This window comes from Bufo bufo, chromosome 1 (assembly GCF_905171765.1).
Source record: "Bufo bufo chromosome 1, aBufBuf1.1, whole genome shotgun sequence".
NCBI classification, from domain to species: domain Eukaryota; kingdom Metazoa; phylum Chordata; class Amphibia; order Anura; family Bufonidae; genus Bufo; species Bufo bufo.
This window is the reverse complement of record NC_053389.1, coordinates 796,131,005-796,156,080: the sequence shown is the minus strand read 5'-3', so window position 1 is coordinate 796,156,080 and position 25,076 is coordinate 796,131,005. Positions and strand designations below refer to the sequence as shown.

Here is a 25,076-nt window from a genome sequence, read left to right as displayed (position 1 = left end):
AGTTGTCAGCTGATTCCACATAGATGTCTACAGAACCTAGAAACAACACACCAGCTCAACCAACTGTCACGGTCCCTCCCATGACAGAGGTGAGTGAAGGGTTAAATATAATTAGCTGTATAATCTGTATGAAGGACAGGAGGTTGGGTGACATCATATTAAAGGGTGACTATATTTACATGTACCTCCTGTCTCTATAAGCAAAAGTTTCTAGTCAGCAGTATTATAACAAGAGCTGCCTGTCTGTAGAAGGAACTGCTATTATTGTAATAAGAGCTGCAGCTATTCTTGTATGTATGCATGGATGTATATAAGACCCTGTACAACAAGCAATAAATAGAACTGTTACTGACATCATACTGCTTGTGTCACTGACATGTTCTCCAGACGTCTGTCTTCAGGGACAAAGGAAGGAATCAAGGTGCATTGATAAGGAATATACACTTTCAGTTGGGGGATCGTCCGCGGAATAGAGTACACAGGAATTCGGTAAGTAACGGAACATTCCTGTCTAACGACTGGGGACATTCCGATACTTTCCGTAACATTTTCTGTTGCTTCTATTTTGAATCCGCTTTAGACTCTCTGAAAGACATAGAAACTATCTTTGGGCAAGATAGAGTAAAAAATAATGGTGTCTATCTTTAGGGAAGATAGAATGAAAAATAAGGGTGTCTGTCTTTAGGGAAGATAGACTGTAAATAGACTCCTGGCCAGGTCACACAGATAAATTCTTTGGGGAAGTATTTAATAGATATATCTTTTGGGGAAGGATATACCAGAGGAATTATTTTGGGAAGACTTCATATAGACTCTGCACCTTGATTTCTCTTGTCACACCCTGTCTGTTGCTTCTTTTCTGTCGCTTTCTTATGCTTTATGTTATGTTATGATGTTATGAAGCATTAAGTACTTTTTATGCTAAAGGTAAGCAGCAATTGATACTGTGACGTATGTACTAGCTTTATTGTGTGTGTCCTGGGTGACCTTCTAACCCAGCAACTGGTGAACGCAAGTAACTGTTTTAAGGGATTATACTAACTGACAGTTGAGCAGGAGGTTGTGCATAGACATAAGTCCTTCACGGTTCTGTACAGCCAGTTCTGGGGAAAATTTTGCTCTGCCTCCATCTCAATTAAGTTTTAAGTAATGGGTGCAAAGCAAGGAAAGATGACGTCACATCTACACCCGGCGCAGGCGCATTGAGGATGGAGCGGCCGAGCGAGCGGCCGCCTCTCAGTGCGCCTGCGCCGATTGAAGATAGGTACGGCCGCGGCACAGGCGCCAGATTTTGAATGCTAACAGGCAGGGCCAGCAGAGAACGATTCCGTTCCCTGGCCCTGTCAATCACAATGCGGAGGGGGCGTCTTTAGGATTGGAGGATGCGGCTGCTACCAGCAAGTAGCCGCCCTACTTGCTGGTAGCAAGGTAATTTGCATATTTTAAAAGCATGTTTTAAACAAAATCTACAGGACCAAAATGATTAATTTGATTATGTAGGCATAAATCGCAGTGTGGGGATTATAAGTAAGCAAAAAAAAAAAAAAAGGTTTAGTGGGGTGACAGAAGCCCTTTAAAGGAACCTATTGAAGTAGATGTTATTTATAAGATTGTTATTATACCCATAGCCCCTGTGGTTCCAGACGTACCATCTCTGCTATCAGCTATTCCTGCCCGTGCAGAGTTTTTCTCTGTTATTGATTTTAAAAAATTTTAAACACGGCCACTTTTTGCTTTTACATTACATGGTGTAGAATGCCTCACGGTTATGTAGACACCCCAGTAGTCTACTCCATTGTCCTCCAGGTTACACTGCGCCCTTGGACTGCCCCTCATGGTTCTGTCCTTCTACAATATGTGGACAATTTCCTCATATGTAGTTCTACTCGGGAGGCCTGCCAGGCAGACTGTGTTAGTTTACTACTGTGGTTATAGTTTCTAGGAAGAAATTACAATGGTGTATGGAAAGTGTTGAGTATTTGGGCTTTGTTCTCAGTAAAGGTGAGAGGAGAATCAGCCATGACAGAATTACCTCCGTATTGGGTCTGCCCCACCCACGAACCAAGAAAGACATGTTGTCCTTTCTTGGCTTGATTGGTTACTGCCGCCAATGGATTGCTGATTGTTCCTACTATGATAATATTCTGAGACAAGCCACTAATACTGATATCCCTGACTTCATTAAATGGTCTGATGAAATGTTACAAGCTTTTAGTCATTTGAAATGTGCAATAGTTTCAAGTCCTGGTTTGGGCCTACCCGACTATGGCGTGATGTTTCACTTATTTGCCAGGGACAATTGTGAAACCATGGCAGGAGTCCTGGCGCAGGATCATAGAGGTAAATACCGCCCTGTTGCTTTTTTCTCAAAAGTGGTTGCCGTACAGGTTTAGGGCATGCTTGCATGTCTCCGGAGTTTGGCAGCCTGTGCTATGGTCGCTGAGATGGCCGCGCCTATCACCCTAGGTCACCCCACCACTCTGCATACCTAACACAATGTTCAGGCCCTATTGAAGAACATACATACGCAACATATGTCAGCACGAAGACTGAGTGGATATGAAGTTTTGTTGCTATCTAATCCTCAACTTCATATCAAATACTCAGCAGCCACATTCGGTCCAAAGGCTATACTGAATGCCCTACTTGGATACAAGGGAGAGCAGGATGATTTGCCCCCTCCCCATGTCTGTACTGAGCTTATACATGAACATACCTCACCTAGGCCTGACTTACAGTCCACACCCATTGAAGGAGCACCTGATGTTTTTGTGGATGGATCCTGTTCCCGCCCTAATGACAACACTTATCATGCAGGATACACTATGGTTCAGCTCCTTGATGTTATACTGGAATCGGATCCTAAACCTTTTCAGTCGGCCCAAGCTGCTGAACTGATTGCCCTCACTAGAGCTTGTTGTCTTTTTGAGGGGAAGGATGTACATGTATACACCGATTCCAAGTATGCCTTTGGGGTTGTACACGATCATGGGGTAATCTGGCAGAGGAGAGGCTTCATAGCTGCAGATGGGAGACAAATCTCACATTCCACCCTAGTACATGATCTCCTGGCCGCCATCCAATTATCGAGCAAAGTTGCTATTATCCATTGTAAGGCACATACTGGACTCCAAACACACATAGCTAAAGGGAATGCCCTGGCTGATCAGGCAGCAAAGGAGGCTGCTATTAGAACGGCAGCAACAGTTCAAATGCCTTCCCTAGTTCCAGACATTACCCTTACTGACGATCTATTGCTCAACCTCCAGGATTTGGCTACCAGTAGTGACAAAATAGAATGGCAGTCGGTAGGTGCAGTACAAGACCCTAATACGGGTCTTCTCTGCAAAGAGGGGAAGCCATGTAAGCCATGTAATAAGACCTTTGTGACTCCCAGTTTTATCTATAACATAATGCTCCCTAAGGGATGTTTTTTGTCTTGTGCTAACAACACCTACAATTACATTCCTGCTAATGTTATTGGAGGTCCCTGTGCGTTATCCAGCCTGACTTTGTCCCTTCCCAGTCAACCCCCTATCAGGAGAGCTTACAGATCAGTTACCAAGACTTTATCAGAAGACTGTGACTCTACTTTACTCCTTCTCAGCCGCACAGAATATACAAGTTTGGGCGCCTCTATATTAGTAGTGCCTGGACTGGCTATATATAATACTCGTACTATAAATTCTATTGCATGTGACTTAGCTAAATCTCTGAATCATACCTCTATCGCTTTATCAGACATGCTTTTAGATATACAAGGCGTAAGAGGAGCAGTGCTAGAAACTAGATTTACTGTCGATTATCTGTTACTGAAACATAATATAGGATGTCAGGATTTTAAAGGAATGTGTTGGTTTAATTTATCTGATCATTCCAGATCAATCTAGTCCCATATTCAAGGGTTACATGAAATTGCTAATAATATCAGGAAAGATGTTGATTCATCCTCTTGGTGGGACTGGTTATTGAGCTGGCTGCCGGATTTGAGTTGGTTTAGAACATTATTGATCAGTATTAAAATTATTATTGCTTCCTTGATTGTCATATGTTGATGCATCCAGTGTATCCCTTGCCTCATACAGATGTTTTGTGAAATGTGTCCAAAACCCACAGATCCTGGACAATTATATGCTACTTACCTCTCTACGAGAAAAAGAAGATAAGTCATATTCATGACTTAAGAGGGGATTGAGAAGATCTCAGAGACTGGTGGCACGTGAGGATATCTGACAGTCTTGCTGTTTTCATCTTGCAGTGTGTTGTTTGGTAATGACCACACCTCTTGTTAGGTGCAGCTTGTGGTCATTACTGACTCACACTGCTTAACATGCGGTTGATATTTCCTGCTGGAGTTGGTTGAGCTGGTGTGTTGTTTCTTTGGATCTCCTGCTCCTCTATTCTTCTTTAAGCTAACTACATTTTGTTTTGCATTGTTGTTGTTCGCTTGTGTGTGGTGTTGTCTAGGCCTCAGGAAGATGCTGGTTCCTTCATCTGGGGAGGAATCAGTAGTCTCATTCCCTGCCACCTCTCCTAGGGACTTCCAGGGTCTCCAGGGCTTAGGTTCCGGTGTATGAGTATTTTCACCTTCAGGGTCTACTCATACTGGCAGGAGTCAGGGAGAGGTCTAGGGATTCCTAGAAGGTCACCATCACTGTCCCTTAGCTTTGAGGCCTAGACTCCGGTCTATTCCTTCTGTGTGTTATCTGGTATTATCCCCTCCCCATTACCTGTGACATTATCAACAGCCTAAAAACTGTCATTTTTGTTTGTGTCAGTGCAGCTATGGACTGTCTTTGAAGGTGGCTGACCTCCGCACAGCCGTCTCGCAGTTTCAGAGACCACAGGCGGCGAATTCCAGCAGCGGGAATGAGGCCTGCCCTGAACCTAAGTTCGCTCTTCCGGATAGGTTTTCCGGGGGAAGTGACAACTTTAAACGGTTGTGTAGGGAGTCGTGCAAACTATATTTTAGACTACGTCCTAACTAGTGTTGATCGAGCACCAAAGTGCTCGGGTGCTCTGGCCGAGCACAACAGGATGCTCGGGTTCTGTACCGAGCACCCGAGTATAATGGAAGTCAATGGGAGAACACGAGCATTGAACCAGGCACCCCCTGCTATGAAGAGGGGAGGGTACCTGGTTCATAGGAAAATGTCAGAAATTTATGGAAACACCACTGAAATGGTTCAGGAACAGCATGGGGAGGATGTCTGGCTGCATTTTGGACTCCCAGGTCGAACAATGTTGTCCGATTAGTACGCCACTTTTACAGACTGACAATAATACGCACCAAACCGAAGATAAAATCGATTTTAGAGGAAAAATTGTTAGAAAACATTCTTTCCTGTATATTTACTTGTATATAAAGTGCAAGTTCAGCTAAAAATGTTGTTGATTTTCGGAACTGGGGCCATAATTAAGAGGGACGGACGGTGGCATCCGTATTGCGCCTCTAGAGTTGAAATTCGTGGACCAGCGTAAGACGAACCACAGTGAAAGCATTTGCCAAGAATGTTTTCATTAATCAACAATGAATGTCAGAGGTTCGAAGGCAATTCGGCGGCATTATTCCCATGACCCATCCGAGCAGCTTCCGGGAAACCAGTCTTTGGGTTCCGGGGGACGTATGGTTGCAAAGATGAAACTTAAACTAATTGACGGAAGGGCACCACCAGGAGTGGAGCCTGCAGCTTAATTTGACTTAACACGGCAAACCTCACCCAGCCGGGATGTGGAAAGGATTGACAGATTGACAGATTGATAGCTCTTTCTTGATTATGTGGGTGGTGGTGCATGGCCTTTCTGAGTTGGTTAATTCCGATAACCAATGAGAATACTCCGTGTTAATTAGTTACGTGACCCCCGGTGGTGAGGATTGTGTTGACCAGAGTCTTATGGGAGAGTGCCTGCTGCTTAGCTGACCATTGAAAAAACTATGGTTGAGGGCCTGCAGGTGAACTGACCATCGCAAACATTATGGGAGAGGGCCTGCTGCCGCTTTGTTGACTCTAGATAACTTCTGCCTGATCGCAAGTCCCCGTGATGTCAATAATCCATTTGGATGTCTGCCCTATCAACTTTCAATGTTCTTTTATGCGCCTAACATGGTGACCACGGGTAACGAGGAATCCGTGTTAGATTCCGGAGAGGAAGCCTGAGAAACGGCTACCACATCCAATAAAGGCCAACGGGGGGAGCGCAAATTACCCACTCTCGACTCAGGGAGGTAGTGAAGATAAATAACAATACAGGACTCTTAAGAGGCCCTGTTATTGGAATGAGTAATAAAAAATTACAGGGAATGTCGCTGGTATTTAGGATGATTATACAGGAGAGGTACCACAGGTAATGACACTGTTTGCAGCATCTACGCAAAAAGTACACTGTATGACACAGATATGTGAGGGCCTGCAGGTGAGCTGACCAGCAAAAACATTATGGGCGAGGGGCTGCTGCTGCTTTGTTGACTCTAGATAACTTCTGCCTGATCAAACGTCCCCGTGACGTAGACGATCCATTTTGATGTCAGCCCTATAAAATGTGGAGCAATTTTTCCACAAGAACCTTCCGGTATAGCACCGTTTTCCTTGTCCTCTCCACCAGAGGAATTGGAGATAAGTTCTCTTTGTAGCGGGGGTCGAAAAGGGTGAACAACCAGTAATCCGTGTTATCTAAAATGCGTATACCGTGCAGTTCGCAGGAAAAGCAGCCTCACATGAAGTCAGCTATGTGTGCCAGAGTAGCAACAGGCAAGACTTCGCTGTCGTCATCAGGAGGTGAGCCGACCCTGTAAAAGATTGTAGATAAGGGGCCTGCTGTTGAGCTGACCATTTAAAAAATTGTGTAGACAAGGGCCTGCCTCCGAGATGACCATCTAAAAAATTTTGTGGACGAGGGCCTGCTGCCGAGCTGACCATTTAAAAAATTGGGTGGATGAGGGCCTGCTGCCGAGCTGACCATCTAAAACATTTTGTGGATAAGAGCCTGCTGCCGAGCTGAGCATTTAAAATCTTTTGTGAATGAGGGCCTGCTGTCGAGATGATCATTTAAAAAATTTTGTGGACGAGGGATTGGTACCAAGCTGACCATTTAAAAAAATTTGTTGACGAGAGCCACAGCTCAGTCTGGTCCATTATCCCTTGCCACAGCTCTGCGGCGGTGTGCTGTTTGTCACCTAAGCAAATAAGTTTCAGCACGGCCTGTTCCCGCCTCCTCACTGCAGTGCTACACTGCTTCCAGCTACTGACCGATGGCTGACTGGTGCTGCAAGATGATAATTCAGAGGTGGTAGTGGAGGAGGAGGCGGAGGAGGAGAAGGGGGGTTGCAGCCACTAACTTAGGTGGCAGCGGAAACCCTGATGGAAGTAGGGCCCGAATTCCTTGGCGTCGGTAACACCTGTGCCATCCCAGTGTACGACTCGCTCCCAGCCTCCACAAAGTTCACCCAGTGTGCCGACAGGGAAATGTAGCGTCCCTGGCCAAAAGCGCTTGTAATGTCGCTACCACCACCGCCTAATAAAAAAATTCACCCGGCGGTCGGTTCGTGGTGAACTTTGCGATGGATCAAGTGATGGACTGTGTGATGTGTGCAGTGACGTCACCAAAGGTCCTTTTCTCCCAGGTCATCAAAAAAGAAGAAAGAAGAGAAGCCGGGCAGCGCGAACATGTGTATGAGGTGAGTTTCATTTTTTATTTTTATTTTTTAATCCCTCCATCCCCAATTTACTTAGCATTCTGTATTAAGAATGCTATTATTTTCCATTATAACCATGTTATAAGGGAAAATAATAAAATTTACACAACACCAATCCCAAACCCGAACTTCTGTGAAGAAGTCCGGGTTCGGGTCTGGGTACCAAACATGCAGATTTTTCTCCCGCGTGTGCAAAACGCATTAAAACTTTTTGCACTCGCGTGGAAAAATCGCGGATTTTCCTGCGACGCACCCGCATCCTATCCGGTCCTCACACGCGACGCCCGTGTGAAAGAGGCCTAAGGGACACCAAACGCTAGCTAATAGAGCCGCAAAAGTCCTTTTAAGGACTGGTATAGGTGTGCTATCGATAGGTGTGATATACAAAGGAGTGTGATATACTTATAATACACTTTCTAACATAGAAAGTATATTATAGTGCATTTGTACTGTGCAGCAGTTGTGTGCGGTTCTGCTACGATACCGCAGCTATATAGAGGGACAAACGCTATAGGAACAACTAATTGCAATGGGTGTGATATACCAGTTGCCCCCCAAAAAAACTGATTGAGGCAGAGGTCTATTATACCTATAATATACTTTCTATATAGTGCATTTGAACTGTGCAGCAGTTGTGTGTGGTTCTGCTGCGATACTGCAGCTATATAGAGGTTTAAACGGTATTGGAACAACTAATCGCAACGGGTGTGATATACCTATAGACCCCCAAAAAAACTGATTGAGGCAGGGGTGTGATATACTTATAATATAGTTTCTATATAGTGCATTTGAACTTTACAGCACTTGTGTGTGGTTCTGCTGCGATACCGCAGCTATATAGAGGTTCAAATGGTCCTCCACTCCATCTTCCACCATGCCATTGTCACTTTCATCTGGCAGAAGGCAGGCTTCTGTGGCCCAAATATTTGACCGTAAAAAGATGATGACGCCGGATAACCCTCTTGCCCAACAGCTGAACGCTGCCTTGTCCGAACTGCTAGCCCGCCAACTACTGCCATAAAAACTGGTGGACTCTGAGGTCTTTAGAAAATTTGTGGGCATTGGCACACCGCAACGGAAGGTCCCCAGAAGGAAATATTTCTCCTAGAAGGGCATCCCAGAGCTATATGGCCACGTTCAGTGGCAAGTGAATATATCTCTGGCACACAGTGTTGGTGCCAAGATACATCTGACCACAGACACGTGGTCTAGTGAACACGGGCAGGGAAGGGACATAACTTTTACTATCCACTGGATGAACCTTCTGACGGCCTTCAAGCATGTAACCCGTGGCTCCCATGTGGATTTGGTGTTACCGCCACGGATTCCATGCGGGCCTGCCTCTTCTTCTCCTCCTCCTACTTCATCTTACATCTCCTCCTCGGCTAACTCTTTCTTTTTCCACTGCTACCGCTTCTTCCGCTGCGCCCCCCAAGCTCCCCAGAAGCTATTCGATGTCCCAGGTGAGACGATGCCATGCTGTGCTGCGGATGTTGTGCCTGGAAGCCAAGAGTCACACCGGTCCTGCACTGCTTTCAGCTCTGTGGTCACAGGCCGATCAGTGGCTAACCCGATCAATTTCACAGTTGGTAAAGTGGTGTGCGACAACGATGCCAATTTGCTGAGCGCGCTGAAACAGGGCAAAATGACACGTGTGCCGTGCATGGCACACGTCCTGAACTTAGTCGTGCAGTGATTCGTTGCCAAATACCCCGGGGTCCAGGACGTCTTGCGGCAGGCCAGGAAAATCTCTGGCCATTTTAGAAGATCTTAGATGGCCATGGTTTGCCTTGCTGACATTCAGCGGCAGCACCACTTGCCTATCAGACGTCTGGTTTGTGACAGCCGGACGTGCTTGAACTCCACCTTGTGTAAGCTTGATAGGCTGCTCCAGCAGAAATGTGCAGTTAACGACTACCTGTAGGAACTCTGCAGCAGGACAGGTTCTGGGGGGGCTTGGTTTCTTTTCCAATGGCTGCTCATGCACGACGCATGTAGACTTCTGTGGCCGTTTAATGAGATCACCAAACTGGTTAGTCGCAGCCAGGGCGCCATCAGTGACATTGTACCTTACGCCTCTTTCTGGAGCGTGCATTGTGTTGTGTTATTGATCAAGCCGTCGAGGAGCAGGAAGATGAGGAAGTCGCAATGCTGAATGAATTCCCAGGGGGGGCTACTCCATCTAAAACAAGTCAGCAGGAGTCTGAAGAGGAGTCAGAGGAGGATGGTGGCTGTGGGGAGGATGAGGAGCAAGAAGAGCAGGCTTTGAGAGGGACTTCAAACTTTTCGGGGATCCATGATGTTGTTCGTGGCTGGGGGGAGGAGACCGAGGACGGCATTCTCCTGGGCAATGAGCAGAAGCCAGGGCACTTCACCGTTTAAAATTTAGTGCAAATTGGGGCCTTCATGCTCCAGTGTCTGCAGAGGGACCCCCGTATAAAAAGCATAAAGGGCAAGGACCAGTACTGGGTGGCAACGTATTTAGACCCCCGGTACAAACACAAAATGGCGGACATGTTACCAGCATCACAGAGGGCTGGCAGAATGCAGCATTTTCAGGCCTTGCTGCGAGAGATGCTGCATTCTACTGTTGCGGGCACTGGCAGAGGAATTTCCACCCACAGCAAAACAGGCATGGGTACCAATCCTACCGCGCCTACAAGAAGAGGGCAGTTTGAAGATGTGTTGGTCACTACGGATATGAGATCATTCTTGCAGCCCACTCATTGACAGTTGCCCTCCGGATCCACCCTAAGGGAATGCCTAGACCGTCAGGTGCCCGACTACATCGGGTTAACGGCCGATATGGACGCTCTGAGAAGCGAGGAACCCCTTGACTACTGGGTGTGCAGGCTTGACCTGTGGCCAGAACTGGCACAATTTGCCATGGAACTCTTGGCTTGCCCCTCGTCGAGTGTCCTGTTCGAAAGGACGTTCATTGCAGCAGGGGGGATCGTGACTGATAAGCACACTTGCCTAGCTCACGACAGTGTGGACTACCTCACATTTCTAACAATGAATGAGGCATGGATCTCGGAGGAATTTAACACCTTTGACGATCACGTGTGATTGAATTTCCTCATGCCAGCCCTCATGGGGCCTCTTCTCCAGTGGCCTACAGTGCAATTTTTATCAAGTGACGCCAAATGTACCTGCAGCCACATAATCACAAGTTATTTTGTGTCAGGTAAATGCCAAATTTTTGGGGCCTATACTCCAGCGGCCTACAGTAAACTTTTTTATCCAGTGACTGCCTAATGTACCTCGAGCCACATCAGCCAAAGTTCTTTTCTGTCCCGGCCGATGTTCGTCCATCACTACAGGAGATGTGGCACGGATAATTTAACTGTCCGCAGCATTCACCGTCTATGGAAAAAGTGCTCTGGATGTCACAGATATTTTAGGGATGCACACACTTTAAATAGGAGATGTGGCGCGGATAATTTAACTGACCGCAGCAGACACCATCTACGGAAAAAGTGCTCTGGATGTCACTGATATTTTAGGGATGCACACACTTTAAACAGAAGATGTGGTGCGGATAATTTAACTGTCCGCAGCGGCCTATTACACGGTATTTAGCGCAGGATATATAAAAAATATATATTGCTGCTGTCACACACTGATGGGGTATAAGTAACTCCATTTTGTCCTTTCAGCAACGTGTATTACATTTGGTCAGTGCACTTACAAAATCTCCCTTCTCCCTTCCCCCTTTTGGAATGTGAGAAACTTCCTGTGCGGTTTCGAGATAACCATACATTCCTTAGTTTGTAACAGTCCTACCATATAAGGTCATCTTGGCTCAAGTGTCTGCTGGCCTATGTGTATACCTGATTGGTCAAATGCTGTTACTATGAGTCATCTATTATGTTAATGCAGAGCTCATGTGTGATCATACCATAGGTCAAACAAATGCTAACATATGATTGGATGTCAAGGAAGCTCAACCCCCTCTATTATAACTGTTTGCCAACTGTGAAATAAACCAGAATGGATTGGAACCAGACATGTGTTCAGTGTTCATCTGATTCATTCTCCCAGTACCGGATAGACTTAATTCAAGCTGATCACCGAAATCATGTGTCAGGGACACGTTAGGCAATATTGCCCTACAGTTTGGGGGCTCGGTCCGTGATCGAGGGGGTCATCTTTGGGTCTGTTGCAAGAGACATCAATTTTTGTCTTCTTCTGACCTGGAGGCACTGACCAAAATCTCGAATCAAGTAAGTCGAACCATCTATTTATGATTTCGGTGGATTGCGGTGTCCGGGACATACGCAAAATGTTGATTGTAAGAGGCTCAGGGAGTCCATATCATTAGATAAAAGTGCACTATATGAATATATCTGTTCAGGGAACAGAAGGTTACAAGCTTGGATTAACTCTTATATATATATATATATAGTATAAGTATTTTAGAAGTAATAAGATTATCTGTTTGTGTGAGATACTGACCGGGTGGTAAGTGTACGGTCACATCCCACTGTTATTGTCAAATTGATGTATTTTGGGTTAACTACTGTTAATGTGTAAAATGGTTTGTGTTGTGGAGGACCGCAAGACGCCTCATTTTTTCGGCTAAGAGTAATCTGTTGACCCGGAAAATTTGAACGCAAGTGGCGGTCCGAAACAACAATAGTCGATAGGGGTCCAAAGAGTATAGAGAGACATTAAGATACGAATCAGCTGATCAGTTGACAGGTCTTGTCGGTGCTATTTCAGTGCAGTACAGCCAGTCCTGACAGTGATTGTCTCACTTATTCTTTGAACTTTAAATACTAACATGGGAGGAAAAGGGTCTAAAACTAAATTCCCTAAACCAGAACCAGGAGAAACTTGCAAAATCTATGTAGCCCGTGTTAGTCCAACAAACTATTACCTGATCAACCCGTGGGTAGATAATCTAGCAGGCTGGACTGAGGTAATGGATGCTGCATATCCATTCCCCAGGGACGGTGATAATAGCATTTATCATATGGATATGGTCAAAGGACTATGTCTAGGTGATAAAACAGCCTGGCCGCATTTCGATGCGGATCCTTCCTGGGACATGGAGTACATGTCCAGGGGAGGAGAACAGTGGCTGGAAATAGCCCCCCACTGGTATGATGCAGGTAATAGCAAAAAGAATAAGAATCTAAAAAGTCCCAAAAATGATAGGACTCTACATGAAATAGAACAGGAGGTAGGCACAAAGAAGAGAAGTCAGAAATCCCCTCCACCTTATAATAAATCCACCCCCACGGCACCTCTGTACCCAGTTCTGACTCAGATTGAGGAAGATGCTGTAACAGCGGTTATACCATTAAAACTAGAAGAAAAATACCGACCCCCCCACGCCAACATTTGGAAACACAATAGAGCGCAGTCTAAATACTGGCACACCGCATGCTAGTTATATTACACGCAGTACAAGTAGAATGAAAATGTGAAACAGAATGTTATGCCCGGCTGGCAACAGGGATGAAAAGCTGTAAAAATCTGTGAAGATGGAAGCTTACAGACTGGTTACATAAGAACTCCTGTGATGGTGAAGGGGGGGCTATGGTGAGTGAGAAAACACAGCAGTGTCAGAAAGTTATTTGATGGCAAGGAAAAAAGTGCCCCAGTGTCTGCAATCAGAAAGGGCTTGTGTTAAACGTTCAGAAATGAACTGGTTAAGTTTTGTTGCCCTAATGATATGTGTGTGTTTAAATAGGGACGATTCATGGCCCTAGAATTAGAGATTACAGCACTAAAAGATGGACAGTTAATGCATAAGTGTATTGATAATTGAAAAGAGAAGTTGTTGAAGGATAATAATAGGCTGGTGCATACTGAGTTATGGTTTAAAGTGTCCAATCCAATCAATCTCAGGTTGCACCCATTCTAAGTCCTTATACAGATATGAGTAAAAGTTTGAGGAACATTTGGGACAGTTGAACGTCCTGTGATTGATTGCTTTACTTCCCCTGTTTGAACATTCCTGAAATAAGAGACGCAAGGCAAAGGAAATGGGGGAAGGGTAATTATATAGAATAAGTGGCGATGTGTGTAACACTAAACTAAAACTACATGGCATATAAGATGATTTGAATTTTAACAAAATGACTGTATGATTATAACATGTATATTGTTTTACAGCGACAGACCATCAGCAATTCTGGGTGTGGTGTGGCTATCTGTTTCCAGGAAAGCTGTGTTTGTCTGTGCTGCAAATTTTGGAATGTAACAAAGAAATTGTGTGATTGGGTGAAAGATACATGATTCAGTGGAATGTGAATGGGTGTGGCTCTGAGTTGTATGTTTGTAGCAGAGCTGTGTGTGCAATTCATATTTTATGTGTAAGGGTGTGGTTATGAGTAGGGATGAGCGAACCCGAACCCGAACACGGACCCGAACCCGAACATTTTCGTAAAAGTCCGGGTTCGGGTTCGGTGTTCGGCGCTTTCTTGGCGCTTTTTGAAAGGCTGCAGAACAGCCAATCAACAAGCGTCATACTACTTGCCCCAAGAGGCCATCACAGCCTTGCCTACTATTGGCATGGCTGTGATTGGCCAGTGCAGCATGTGACCCAGCCTCTATATAAGCTTGGGTCACGTTGCGCTGCACGTCACTCTGCTGATTCAAGCATAGGGAGAGGTTGCAGCTGCGACGTTAGGGCGAGATTAGGCAGATTAACTCCTCCAAAAGACTTCATTCTGTGATCGATCTGCAGCTGTGGATCATTAAAGTGCTAATATTGACTTGCTCACTTTTTTGAGGCTGCCCAGAGCGTTTTTAGATCACTTTTTTTCTGGGGTGATCGGCGGCCATTTTGTGACTTGTGGTGCGCCAGCACAAGCTATCACCAAGTGTATTTAACCATCAATAGTGTGGTTATTTTGTGCTATATCCTACATCAGCTGCAGGCTGAGCCTGTGTCACCGAAGTGCATTTAACCATCAACAGTCTGGTTATTTTTTGGCCATATACTACATCAGCTGCAGGCTGAGCCTGTGTCACAGAAGTGCATTTAACCATCAACAGTCTGGTTATTTTTTGGCCATATACTACATCTGGTGCAGGCTGAGCCTGTGTCACCCAAGTGCATTTAACCATCAACAGTGTGGTTATTTTTGGCCATATACTACATCAGGGGCAAGTTGAGCCTGTCACCCAGCGCCTAAAAAATAGACCTGACATTTCTATTCAACCAAATCTGTACTGTTTTAGCTGGTCAAGTTATTTGTAGTGACCGTAAAAGCACATTTTTTGTTCTGGGTTGAAAAACTATTCCCAAATTTGCCATTCTCAAAATAACTAGTTTCTGCTATGTGAGGCCTACTTGAAATCTATCCCAAAAAGGATATCTTACATTGAAGGTGCTGATAGTGTCATTCAGAAAAACCTAAGACACACGCTACCGTGCAGATAGAAGTCTGATTCTGTGATTAAACCTATACCTGTCACACAGCGCAAAGAAAAACAGGCCTCACATTTCTATTCAACCAAATCTGTACTGTTTTAGCTGGTCAAGTTATTTGCAGTGACCGTAAAAGCACACTTTTTGTTCTGGGTGGAAAAACTATTCCCAAATTTGACATTCTCAAAATAACTAGTTTCTGCTATATGAGGCCTACTTAAAATCTATCCCAAAAAGGATATGTTACATTGAAGGTGCTGATAGTGTCATTCAGAAAAACCTAAGACACACGCTACCGTGCAGATAGAAGTCTGATTCTGTGATTAAACCTATACCTGTCACACAGCGCAAAAAAAAACAGGCCTCACATTTCTATTCAACCAAATCTGTACTGTTTTAGCTGGTCAAGTTATTTGTAGTGACCGTAAAAGCACACTTTTTGTTCTGGGTTGAAAAATTATTCCCAAATTTGCCATTCTCAAAATAACTAGTTTCTGCTATATGAGGCCTACTTAAAATCTATCCCAAAAAGGATATCTTACATTGAAGGTGCTGATAGTGTCATTCAGAAAAACCTAAGACACACGCTACCGTGCAGATAGAAGTCTGATTCTGTGATTAAACCTATACCTGTCACACAGCGCAAAAAAAAACAGGCCTCACATTTCTATTCAACCAAATCTGTACTGTTTTAGCTGGTCAAGTTATTTGTAGTGACCGTAAAAGCACACTTTTTGTTCTGGGTTGAAAAACTATTCCCAAATTTGCCATTCTCAAAATAACTAGTTTCTGCTATTGTCACGGCCATGGCTATGACCGTGACTCCTGAACCGCATGCGGTTGTCAGCGGTTTTCATTGGTGTTCAATCACAGGTGAGGGCTGTGGTATTGGCCTCACCTGTGGTTGCCGCTGGCAACAGTATGTATGTGGCAGCGTAGCAGGCTGAGCTGTGCCATGCAGCTCGCTACGCTGCGCATGCGGTTTTGTGTGTGATGTGTGGATGTGTGCACTGTGTTTTATGTTATTGTGTGCACGTTCCCTTTAAGTGGTGTTTTCCCTTCCCTGGTGTTGGAAGGGTTAATCCCCTTCCTAGTGTGTGTGATCACTGGGTGTGTCCGACTGTGGGGTGTGGCTTCTTGGCCTATAAAGCCTCACTGCTTTTGCAGGCCTGCAGGTTGCTTCAGCCATGCTTAGCTGAGAGCAGCCTCATGTATTTATTACCTGCCAGTAAGAGCCACCCCTGTGGTCATAAACCTTTATGTCAAAACCTTAATGTCATAACCATATTGTGCTTAAGTTATTTCCAGTTATGTGTGATGTCCGTGTGATGTTTTATATGTGATTTTGTGCAGCTATGGATCTGGGTCCCTGTGTGGGGATGCGTTTGTGATCTGCACCCTGCTAACACAGGGATCCAGTCAGCAAGGCTGTGGCAGGTAGGTGGAACTCTTTGTTCACCTGCCATATCCATAGAGCTGTTCATGTTCCCCCTTTTCCTGCAGCTTGGCCGTTGAGACTCCTGCTCCTCCGTGTCTAGGAGGAGTGGGCTGTCTTACTCAGCTCCTAGCTTAGGGCCATCTTGAGGGCTAGCAGGGACTTCTAGGTTCCGGAGCATGAGCCCTCCTACCATCAAGGTTGGCTCATGTAGCTAGGAGTCAGGGTCAGGTTAGGGATGCCTTTAGGAGGTGACCTGCTCCCTAATCCTGTCTTCATGGCCAAGCAGCCGTAACATCACCGGGCTTCACACGGCTGAGGATTTCCCCCATCCTCAGCCGTGACAGTATGACCACAGTCGCTTCTTACGTGGCGCTCCCTCGAAAGAGGGTAAAGCATGCACCGCTATCTGCGGATGGGGTGCATGCGCGTTCTCCGGAGGGAGAGCGTTATGGGGCGTTCACCATTTACGGCGCGGTGAGTGGCATCCCCCGCCATTCCTTGCTCACCGTTGTCCGTGTTGGTGTCCCCTTTTGTTTGTCTTTCCCCTCCCCCCCTCCCATTGTTTCTTATGCCTCACCAACTTTCCCCTTTTGTTGTTGGGAGGGGCTTTGAGGGGTGGGAGTATGCATCCCTCTAAAGAGGGTGAAGCATGTACCGCCCTCTGCGGAAGGGTTACATGCGCGCTCTTCGGAGGGAGAGCGTTCTGGGGGTTTCGCCTCTGACGGCGCGGTGAGTGGCGTTTCCCCGCCTTCCCTTCACCGTTGCCTCGTTTGGCGTCCCCCTGATTTTATAGCACTAGGGTGTTTGTTTGGTGTGCGAGTTGCACACCTTCGAAAGAGGGTGCAGCATGCAGTGCCATATCCTTGTGGCCTGCATGCGCGTTCTCCGGAGGGAGAGCGTTCCTGGGGGTTCTCCGTTAACGGCACGGTTGGTGGCTTATTCCCCGCCACCTTACCTTCCGTGTCCGTGTTGGGGATCCCTCGTCCCTCTCCATGTTCCCATCTCTGGTCGTCTGCTGGCAGCACTCCGTAAGTGGTCCGGCTGCGTGCTGGTTAGGAGTGTCTGCTGGCAGCGACTGGAGTGGGGACGTGAGTGGAGAGTCCCCTCGTTCATCTCTCAGTGGTTCTTTTCTCTTTGTTGCTGGTGCGGGCTGCAGTCCTCGTCGGACTGGCTAGTGTGAGCCGGGAGAGGATGCAGCTGACAGCGACCCCTTTTTAGAACCGGCACTGAGAGTGGACGTCCCCTTCTCCTATCCCCTTGTCTGAGTCCCTCACGTGTCTTTTTTTGGTGGGGGGGCTTTGAGGGGTGGGAGTGTCACGGCCATGGCTATGACCGTGACTCCTGAACCGCATGCGGTTGTCAGCGGTTTTCATTGGTGTTCAATCACAGGTGAGGGCTGTGGTATTGGCCTCACCTGTGGTTGCCGCTGGCAACAGTATGTATGTGGCAGCGTAGCAGGCTGAGCTGTGCCATGCAGCTCGCTACGCTGCGCATGCGGTTTTGTGTGTGATGTGTGGATGTGTGCACTGTGTTTTATGTTATTGTGTGCACGTTCCCTTTAAGTGGTGTTTTCCCTTCCCTGGTGTTGGAAGGGTTAATCCCCTTCCTAGTGTGTGTGATCACTGGGTGTGTCCGACTGTGGGGTGTGGCTTCTTGGCCTATAAAGCCTCACTGCTTTTGCAGGCCTGCAGGTTGCTTCAGCCATGCTTAGCTGAGAGCAGCCTCATGTATTTATTACCTGCCAGTAAGAGCCACCCCTGTGGTCATAAACCTTTATGTCAAAACCTTAATGTCATAACCATATTGTGCTTAAGTTATTTCCAGTTATGTGTGATGTCCGTGTGATGTTTTATATGTGATTTTGTGCAGCTATGGATCTGGGTCCCTGTGTGGGGATGCGTTTGTGATCTGCACCCTGCTAACACAGGGATCCAGTCAGCAAGGCTGTGGCAGGTAGGTGGAACTCTTTGTTCACCTGCCATATCCATAGAGCTGTTCATGTTCCCCCTTTTCCTGCAGCTTGGCCGTTGAGACTCCTGCTCCTCCGTGTCTAGGAGGAGTGGGCTGTCTTACTCAGCTCCTAGCTTAGGGCCATCTTGAGGGCTAGCAGGGACTTCTAGGTTCCGGAGCATGAGCCCTCCTACCATCAAGGTTGGCTCATGTAGCTAGGAGTCAGGGTCAGGTTAGGGATGCCTTTAGGAGGTGACCTGCTCCCTAATCCTGTCTTCATGGCCAAGCAGCCGTAACATCACCGGGCTCCACACGGCTGAGGATTTCCCCCATCCTCAGCCGTGACAGCTATATGAGGCCTACTTGAAATCTATCCCAAAAAGGATATCTTACAATAAAGGTGCTGATAGTGTCATTTAGAAAAACCTAAGACATACGCTACCGTGCAGATAGAAGTCTGATTCTGTGATTAAACCTATACCTGTCACACAGCGCAAAAAAAAACAGGCCTCACATTTCTATTCAACCAAATCTGTACTGTTTTAGCTGGTCAAGTTATTTGTAGTGACCGTAAAAGCACACTTTTTGTTCTGGGTTAAAAAACTATTCCCAAATTTGCCATTCTCAAAATAACTAGTTTCTGCTATATGAGGCCTACTTAAAATCTATCCCAAAAAGGATATCTTACATTGAAGGTGCTGATAGTGTCATTCAGAAAAACCTAAGACACACGCTACCGTGCAGATAGAAGTCTGATTCTGTGATTAAACCTATACCTGTCACACAGCGCAAAAAAAAAAACAGGCTCACATTTCTATTCAACCAAATCTGTACTGTTTTAGCTGGTCAAGTTATTTGTAGTGACCGTAAAAGCACACTTTTTGTTCTGGGTTGAAAAACTATTCCCAAATTTGCCATTCTCAAAATAACTAGTTTCTGCTATATGCGGCCTACTTAAAATCTATCCCAAAAAGGATATCTTACATTGAAGGTGCTGATAGTGTCATTCAGAAAAACCTAAGACACACGCTACCGTGCAGATAGAAGTCTGATTCTGTGATTAAACCTATACCTGTCACACAGCGCAAAAAAAAACAGGTCTCACATTTCTATTCAACCAAATCTGTACTGTTTTAGCTGGTCAAGTTATTTGTAGTGACCGTAAAAGCACACTTTTTGTTCTGGGTTGAAAAACTATTCCCAAATTTGCCATTCTCAAAATTGTGGTGAACGGGAACAATGAGGAAAACATCTAATAAGGGACGCGGACGTGGACATGGTCGTGGTGGTGTTAGTGGACCCTCTGGTGCTGGGAGAGGACGTGGCCGTTCTGCCACAGCCACACGTCCTAGTGAACCAACTACCTCAGGTCCCAGTAGCCAGCAGAATTTACAGCGATATTTTGTGGGGCCCAATGCCGTTCTAAGGATGGTAAGGCCTGAGCAGGTACAGGCATTAGTCAATTGGGTGGCCGACAGTGGATCCAGCACGATCACATTATCTCCCACCCAGTCTTCTGCAGAAAGCGCACAGATGGCGCATGAAAACCAAGCCCATCAGTTTGTCACATCACCCCCATGCATATAAGGGAAACTGTCTGAGCCTCAAGTTATGCAGCAGTCTCTTATGCTGTTTGAAGACTCTGCTGCCAGGGTTTCCCAAGGGCATCCACATAGCCCTTCCCCAGGGGTGGAAGAGATAGAATGCACTAACGCACAACCACTTATGCTTCCTGATGATGAGGACATGGGAATACCACCTCAGCACGTCTCTGATGATGACGAAACACAGGTGCCAACTGCAGCGTCTTTCTGCAGTGTGCAGACTGAACAGGAGGTCAGGGATCAAGACTGGGTGGAAGACGATGCAGGGGACGATGAGGTCCTAGACCCCACATGGAATGAAGGTCGTGCCACTGACTTTCAGAGTTCGGAGGAAGAGGCAGTGGTGAGACTGAGCCAACAGCGTAGCAAAAGAGGGAGCAGTGGGCAAAATCAGAACACCCGCCGCCAAGAGACTCCGCCTGCTACTGACCGCCGCCATCTGGGACCGAGCACCCCAAAGGCAGCTTCAAGGAGTTCCCTGGCATGGCACTTCTTCAAACAATGTGCTGACGACAAGAGCCGAGTGGTTTGCACGCTGTGCCATCAGAGCCTGAAGCGAGGCATTAACGTTCTAAACCTTACCACAACCTGCATGACCAGGCACCTGCATGCAAAGCATGAACTGCAGTGGAGTAAACACCTAAAAAACAAGGAAGTCACTCAGGCTCCCCCTGCTACCTCTTCTGCTGCTGCCGCCTCGGCCTCTTCTGCTGCTGCCGCCGCCTCGGCCTCTTCTGCTGCTGCCGCCGCCTCGGCCTCTTCCTCTGCCTCTGGAGGAACGTTGGCACCTGCCGCCCAGCAAACATGGGATGTACCACCAACACCACCACCTGCATCACCAAGCATCTCAAAAATGTCACACGGCAGCAATCAGCTCTCCATCTCACAAACATTTGATAGAAAGCGTAAATTCCCACCTAGCCACCCTCGATCCCTGGCCCTGAATGCCAGCATTTCTAAACTACTGGCCTATGAAATGCTGTCATTTAGGCTGGTGGACACACACAGCTTCAAACAGCTCATGTCACTTGCTGTCCCACAGTATGTTGTTCCCAGCCGCCACTACTTCTCCAAGAGAGCCGTGCCTTCCCTGCGCAAACAAGTGTCCGATAAAATCAAGTGTGCACTGCGCAACGCCATCTGTGGCAAGGTCCACCTAACCACAGATACGTGGACCAGTAAGCACGGCCAGGGACGCTATATCTCCCTAACTGCACACTGGGTAAATGTAGTGGCGGCTGGGCCCCAGGCGGAGAGCTGTTTGGCGCACGTCCTTCCGCCGCCAAGGATCGCAGGGCAACATTCTTTGCCTCCTGTCTCCTCCTCCTCCTACTCAGCTTCCTCCTCCTCTTCTTCCACCTGCTCATCCAGTCAGCCACACACCTTCACCACCAACTTCAGCACAGCCCGGGGTAAACGTCAGCAGGCCATTCTGAAACCCATATGTTTGGGGGACAGGCCCCACACCGTACAGGAGTTGTGGCGGGGTATAGAACAACAGACCGAAGAGTGGTTGCTGCCGGTGAGCCTCAAGTCCGGCCTGGTGGTGTGCGATAATGGGCGAAATCTCGTTGCAGCTCTGGGACTAGCCGGTTTGACGCACATCCCTTGCCTGGCGCATGTGCTGAATTTGGTGGTGCAGAAGTTAATTCGCAACTACCCCGACATGTCAGAGCTGCTGCATAAAGTGTGGGCCGTCTGTTCGCGCTTCCGGCGTTCACACCCTGCCGCTGCTCGCCTGTCTGCGCTACAGCGCAACTTCGGCCTTCCCGCTCACCGCCTCATATGCGACGTACCCACCAGGTGGAACTCCACCTTGCATATGCTGGACAGACTGTGCGAGCAGCAGCAGGCCATAGTGGAGTTTCAGCTGCAGCACGCACGGGTCAGTCGCACTGCGGATCAGACACACTTCACCACCAATGACTGGGCCTCCATGCGAGACCTGTGTGCCCTGTTGCGTTGTTTCGAGTACTCCACCAACATGGCCAGTGGCGATGACGCCGTTATCAGCGTTACAATACCACTTCTATGTCTCCTTGAGAAAACACTTAGGGCGATGATGGAAGAGGAGGTAGCCCAGGAGGAAGAGGAGGAAGAGGGGTCATTTTTAGCACTTTCAGGCCAGTCTCTTCGAAGTGACTCAGAGGGAGGTTTTTTGCAACACCAGAGGCCAGGTACAAATGTGGCCAGACAGGGCCCACTACTGGAGGACGAGGAGGACGAGGATGAGGAGGAGGTGGAGGAGGATGAGGATGAAGCATGTTCACAGCGGGGTGGCACCCAAAGCAGCTCGGGCCCATCACTGGTGCGTGGCTGGACGGAAACACAGGACGATGACGATACGCCTCCCACAGAGGACAGCTTGTCCTTACCTCTGGGCAGCCTGGCACACATGAGCGACTACATGCTGCAGTGCCTGCGCAACGACAGCAGAGTTGCCCACATTTTAACGTGTGAGGACTACTGGGTTGCCACCCTGCTGGATCCCCGGTACAAAGACAATGTGCCCACCTTACTTCCTACACTGGAGCGTGATAGGAAGATGCGCGAGTACAAGCGCACGTTGGTAGACGCGCTACTGAGAGCATTCCCAAATGTCACAGGGGAACCAGTGGAAGCCCAAGGCGAAGGCAGAGGAGGAGCAAGAGGTCGCCAACGCAGCTGTGTCACGGCCAGCTCCTCTGAGGGCAGGGTTAGCATGGCAGAGATGTGGAAAAGTTTTGTCACCACGCCACAGCTAACTGCACCACCACCTGATACGGAACGTGTTAGCAGGAGGCAACATTTCACTAACATGGTGGAACAGTACCTGTGCACAACCCTCCATGTACTGACTGATGGTTCGGCTCCATGCAACTTCTGGGTCTCCAAATTGTCCACGTGGCCAGAGCTAGCCTTTTATGCCTTGGAGGTGCTGGCCTGCACGGCGGCCAGCGTTTTGTCTCAACGTGTATTCAGCACGGCAGGGGGCGTCATTACAGACAAACGCAGCCGCCTGTCTACAGCCAATGTGGACAAGCTGACGTTCATAAAAATGAACCAGGCATGGATCCCACAGGACCTGTCCAGCCCTTGTGCAGATTAGATATTAACTACCTCCCCTTAACAATATATTATTCTACTCCAGGGCACTTCCTCATTCAATACTATTTTTAATTTCATTTTACCATTATATTGCGGGGCAACCCAAAGTTGAATGAACCTCTCCTCTGTCTGGGTGCCGGGGCCTAAATGTGTGACAGTGGCCTGTTCCAGTGGTGGGTGACGTGAAGCCTGATTCTCTGCTATGACATGAAGACAGATTCTGCACTGACATAAGGCCAGATTCTCTGTTACGGGACCTCTCTCCTCTGCCTGGGTGCCTGGGCCTAAATGTGTGACAGTGGCCTGTTCCAGTGGTGGGTGACGTGAAGCCTGATTCTCTGCTATGACATGAAGACAGATTCTGCGCTGACATAAGGCCAGATTCTCTGTTACGGGACCTCTCTCCTCTGCCTGGGTGCCTGGGCCTAAATGTGTGACAGTGGCCTGTTCCAGTGGTGGGTGACGTGAAGCCTGATTCTCTGCTATGACATGAAGACAGATTCTGCGCTGACATAAGGCCAGATTCTCTGTTACGGGACCTCTCTCCTCTGCCTGGGTGCCTTGGCCTAAATGTGTGACAGTGGCCTGTTCCAGTGGTGGGTGACGTGAAGCCTGATTCTCTGCTATGACATGAAGACAGATTCTGCACTGACATAAGGCCAGATTCTCTGTTACGGGACCTCTCTCCTCTGCCTGGGTGCCTGGGCCTAAATGTGTGACAGTGGCCTGTTCCAGTGGTGGGTGACGTGAAGCCTGATTCTCTGCTATGACATGAAGACAGATTCTGCGCTGACATAAGGCCAGATTCTCTGTTACGGGACCTCTCTCCTCTGCCTGGGTGCCTGGGCCTAAATGTGTGACAGTGGCCTGTTCCAGTGGTGGGTGACGTGAAGCCTGATTCTCTGCTATGACATGCAGACAGATTCTGTGCTGACATAAGGCCAGATTCTCTGTTACGGGACCTCTTTCCTCTGCCTGGGTGCCTGGGCCTAAATGTGTGACAGTGGCCTGTTCCAGTGGTGGGTGACGTGAAGCCTGATTCTCTGCTATGACATGAAGACAGATTCTGCGCTGACATAAGGCCAGATTCTCTGTTACGGGACCTCTCTCCTCTGCCTGGGTGCCTTGGCCTAAATGTGTGACAGTGGCCTGTTCCAGTGGTGGGTGACGTGAAGCCTGATTCTCTGCTATGACATGAAGACAGATTCTGCACTGACATAAGGCCAGATTCTCTGTTACGGGACCTCTCTCCTCTGCCTGGGTGCCTGGGCCTAAATGTGTGACAGTGGCCTGTTCCAGTGGTGGGTGACGTGAAGCCTGATTCTCTGCTATGACATGAATACAGATTCTGCGCTGACATAAGGCCAGATTCTCTGTTACGGGACCTCTCTCCTCTGCCTGGGTGCCTGGGCCTAAATGTGTGACAGTGGCCTGTTCCAGTGGTGGGTGACGTGAAGCCTGATTCTCTGCTATGACATGCAGACAGATTCTGTGCTGACATAAGGCCAGATTCTCTGTTACGGGACCTCTCTCCTCTGCCTGGGTGGCTGGGCCTAAATGTGTGACAGTGGCCTGTTCCAGTGGTGGGTGACGTGAAGCCTGATTCTCTGCTATGACATGAAGACAGATTCTGCGCTGACATAAGGCCAGATTCTCTGTTACGGGACCTCTCTCCTCTGCCTGGGTGCCTTGGCCTGAATGTGTGACAGTGGCCTGTTCCAGTGGTGGGTGACGTGAAGCCTGATTCTCTGCTATGACATGAAGACAGATTCTGCACTGACATAAGGCCAGATTCTCTGTTACGGGACCTCTCTCCTCTGCCTGGGTGCCTGGGCCTAAATGTGTGACAGTGGCCTGTTCCAGTGGTGGGTGACGTGAAGCCTGATTCTCTGCTATGACATGAAGACAGATTCTGCG

General features: G+C 47.7%; 1 protein-coding gene across 5 annotated transcripts in view; it reads right to left on the bottom strand.

The window, feature by feature from the left end:
* Positions 1 to 25,076, bottom strand: part of LOC120986497 (A.superbus venom factor 1-like) — a 694,107-nt gene that overhangs the window by 244,388 nt on the left and 424,643 nt on the right. The gene's annotated exons all lie outside the window — the stretch shown is intronic.